This window comes from Phalacrocorax aristotelis, chromosome 9, assembly GCF_949628215.1.
Source record: "Phalacrocorax aristotelis chromosome 9, bGulAri2.1, whole genome shotgun sequence".
Lineage (NCBI taxonomy): Eukaryota > Metazoa > Chordata > Aves > Suliformes > Phalacrocoracidae > Phalacrocorax > Phalacrocorax aristotelis.
The window spans coordinates 7,836,647-7,841,302 of record NC_134284.1 but is presented as its reverse complement, the minus strand read 5'-3'; positions in this window follow the sequence as shown (position 1 = coordinate 7,841,302).

Genomic DNA, 4,656 nt, shown 5'->3' with positions numbered 1-4,656 from the left:
TTACTAGGGTAGTTGTTCACAAAACAGGAGGTGTATTTCAGCTTCCTGACTTAGTGCTTTGACTCTCTTGCCTTTAACCCAGGTGACTGATTCTACCAGTCTTATTAAGTGTAGTTTTCTGCTAAGATGATTTAGCTACCAGTTGCCATACAGAAGAATTTCTGAGAGGCTGGAAATATTTTCCCCAATCTGAGTGAGCTAATATCTGACAGTTTCCGTGGTGCTTTTGCATTACATTCTGTCAGAAAATTTTTTTTGGCAGATATTAGCACTTAGCGAGGCAACAGATCATGGTCACTTTCTCTTAATTGTGTGTGTTAGTCTAGTCTCTGTTCAGATTTGAGCAGATCAGACCATTGGGGAGTAAAGTCTTTGATGTATTTGCCACCAGCATGCTGTGCCAGCTGGTTCTGTTTTGTTTCTAAACTGGCCCCTAGTCCTCACTACAAAACAAGACACAGTTTTGTAGCTCACCTCATTTAGAATATTCAGATGGGAGAAAGCTGTTGTCTTCCTGCCTTCCTTTTCTGATCAAGTACTATATTATTAAAATACCTGAGAGTAAGTGTCAGAGAATTCTGGAAATTATGTAATTGTGAATTTGGTTTTGATTAAAACCGACTATTTTAATGGTATGGTTTGTTTGATTTGAAACTTAACAAAAGTCTAAAAGTAGTGCTAAGTTAGTATGTAAGTAATTTTTCTTCCATCTAAATCATATTATTTTCCTCAACTTTGCCAGTCTTTGCTCAGTCTTTTGACTCGTTGTTGTCTCTAACTTGTATTCTTTGGCAGAGAATTGTTTATCATATTTGTAATCTGATCACATACACCAGGGCAGAAAAATAGTTCTTATCCCTTTGCTTACATTCTACCATACTCTGATTGCTGTTAAGCAGTAGAGGCCATATCTGACCTCAGCAGAGGTTGGAAAAGTTTAGTTAGCGTTTGCTAGCAAAAACAGCTTTTTTTTTTGAGAGAGAAAGGATTCTCATGCCAGTGTCTTAGGAACTGGTCCGGTACTGAACAGAAGTTCAGCTGTAGGCTCAGTTATACCTTGAGGCTGAGGGTATATTCAAACCGACAGCACCTGGCTTCCAGGAGAGTGCCCTCATGGAGAGGTTAGGCTTCTTGGCAGCCAGGAAGCGATGCTACCTGCTCCTTTTGGCTGTAGTAAACGAACTGGCCAAAGCAGTGTTATTTCTCTTCATTATCGTGGGATGGCTAGCGTTCAGCTGACCCTGCCAGCATTTACAGACTGCTCTGGTGGTGGGATGCGAAGAAGAACAATAAGGGCACAGTATTCATTTGTATGTACACGCAGATGAATGTAAATAAATCTTAGTAATAAAACAATAAATACCCTTCAGGTAATGAAAGTAATTTCTGATCAAGGATATTTCACTAACCAAACTTGATTGTTTGAAAGGAAAGGAAATTTTGATCCTAATGAGATTAAATTTAAACTGGGCAGTGTACTTCAAAGCAGAGATTAAGCCCAAGGATTTTATCACAGACTGCAAATGTTCAGGACCTATTCTTTCCTTCAGCTGAAGCCAGAGGCAAAATTCCTGTTGAAGCCAAAGTGGGCAAAGAATGTGTGTTCCAGCTGATAGCCATGTATAACTGGAAAGTTAGTCATACTTAAATTATAAACTGTTCAGTGGAAGTTTCCGTATATTTGGTGTCTATATTTGGATGGCAGTTGATCACAAGAGTGAGCAGCTGTGCGGGGCTGAGTTGCTGGCTGAGGCTAAACCACAACACTATTGAAACTCATTCTGCTTCAGCTTCTTAAGGAAACGCCTTATCTTTACTGTCCCAGGACCAAACCAAAGCCAGTGGGTAAGACTTTTTTTGATTGATTTTATTAGGCTGGCTATCTAAGCCTCCAATTTCCAGGTGGTTTGTTAAAGATGCAAGTTGGTCTTTGACAATGTGATCAGGCCTTGCATGCAAGAGAGATTTTCTGATTTCTGTGACTTTGATGCTTTCTGGAGCTGACTTACCCTTTGGCCTAATGAAAGGAAGGAAAGTACTGAGAAAACTAGAATCTCTGCATGTAAAAGCACTGACTTTGGTGGAGTTTTGTAGTGAGTGATGTTGACTGTTGCCCCATTAGAAATATGGCTTAAAATCAAGGCATAAAAAGTTGTCACTGCTTTTCTTCCTTGGAACAGAGGAAAAGAACTATTTGTATGGTGTCATACTTGTCACATAGGTCTTATCTTCTACCAACACTAATATGAATTGCAGATAGATAGAAGTAATTAAGAACACTTATGGGAGGAACAACTGTTCTGATGAAACTATTCTGCTTCATATGTGCCAAACCCCTCCTGTTTTTCTTCCTTTCGTCCTGCCTCAAAATTGCTTCCTAAGTTGTAGAAACATATAGACATTGACTTTTGATGCAAATGGTTTTTCGCCGGTTACTGCATAGCTCTTCTTTGTTGGCATTGGTTTTTGAAAGGCAAAGTAAATAGTTTTAAAGTGATTATTTTCTCTTAAGAATATTAGGATGGGCTTACTTTTGGATTTTTTCTTGTTCTTTGCTGGCTCAATATAGTTTCACAAGCAGCAATAAAGGTCAACTTCTGAGACATGGTCTTGTACTCTTCTTGAGGACATAATATAAAAGATTTTTGCTACCAGGTTGCAGGTCTGGCAGTATGACCACGTCTTCGCAGTTTACTGGCCTTCAGTCCTGGACTGTATACCAGCTTTTCCTATATACTGCACTTGTCAGACAAGCGTACAGCTAGTAAGTGTCACGCTTTCAAAAGATCAATGTATAAGGTGATTCATGGTCAGAGAGGATCTAAATGCCTAAGATGTGTGAGGTGTAAAAATCCGAGGTGCCTTGGAATTGGAACCCTGGCCTGGGTACGGATGCCTTCTCTGCAGAGCCTGGGGCCATGCCAGCACCTTGGGATAAAAATTCTAATTGAATGGCCTGCAAGTTCAGCAGGGAGCTGCTTTGTACAGACACGCTCTTTATACCTCTCTGTTGACATAGCGTGCAGGAAACAGTGAGCATGGAGATTTGTCTAACATCCTCTGTGTGTAATCTTGGAATCTCATCCTGGAGATAAGCATTTGTAATGTTTCCATCAAGGACTGAGAAGGGCATACTGCCAATGTAAAAGGAAGCTGTGCATTTTTTTTCAGGTATAAAATATCCTTTGAGTAAAGAATTCACCCAGGAAGTGTAAGATACAGATTTGGCATTTTCCTTGGGTTTTCTGGCAGTGAAGGATTCCAGTGCTCAGGCATATGTCATAACCAATGCATGGCTGTAGGTTGCAGCCCATACTAGAAGTTAACATCATACAAAAAGTAGTTTCATTTTCTTTAGGACAGCAAATTAATAGAATTTTGTAAATTTAGGTTGCTCTGGGAGCTCCACTAGAAAGGATGAGTCCTGGACTGTGCTAACTACTATTTAATGTAAAATTCAGAAACAACTCTGAGAGTTGCAGTAAGTACCTAAACTGCTAAGCTTAGAATCTTCTACTCTTCTGAGTGAAGGAATCTTTTTTTTTTTTTTTATGTGAAGTGGTTTGTCAGCACTGGGGTTGCAAATCTGAGGCCCCCTGCGCCTTCTGAGTACTTTTCAGGGAAACAGGACATAGTCACAGAATGTTTTGGGTGGGAAGGGATGGTTTTTATCATACAGGTTTTCATCACTCTCACTAGGGAAGAGACCTGATCCCCTGCAGGCCATATTCTTGATTGATAGTATATACTAATACCTGCAGCAATGTTCCCAAATGGAGTTTGCACAAGTGGTTGTAGCTGCAGCTGTGTACATTCTTTGTACTGCTTAGTCCAGCAGCATAAAACTGAACCCTTGTAGTGGCTTTACCTACCTTCTTACCCCAAACAGAACTTCAGATCAAGCCTGCTTCCCTCTACCATACTGTTCTTCCTCCAAACATACCTTCTACTTACAGCACAGTCCACATCCTCTCCACCCTGGCTCAGTATCTCACCAGGTCTCAATTGTTTTATCTGTATCCCACCAATGTTTTTTCCAGCTCAAAACTGTGCTCACAAATGCCTGCATAAACTTTGTACATACAAAAAAGCATTTTCTGTACCCACCACTTTCTACCTCAGTGTAATTGGGTTGTATGGAGGGTGCAAATAACGTGTCATCACCACTCCTGTGAAATGGAAACATTTAGCTTTGCAGGTTTCAGAGACCCAGAGATCCAGACCTGCTTTTTCCTTAATGAATAAGTGACATTAATAAAGCTGCCTCCTTCTTTGCAATAGTAAAAACAAGGTGGGAGGGAAAATGTGATTCTACTAGCCAGCATGCAATTTATATTCAGAAGATTCAACTACTATCATACCTAGTATGAACAATGACTGAAACTTTGATATTGACTGACTAAAAACAAAATATTTGTATAAATAGTATCCGTGCTATTTGAGGATAATTTAGGACTTTTGAAAATTGGGATTTAAGATAATAGTTATGAAGCATCACATGCAACTTACTCAAGCTATGCTATATGAGGTTCATCATAAAAAGACTTTTATATTACAGGACAGTAAAATGGATAGCAGCAGTCCCAGTTTTCTTGCAATATATATTTCTATAAAAATTTTATAAGCTAAATGAATTAAACTTTTGCACAAAGTTGA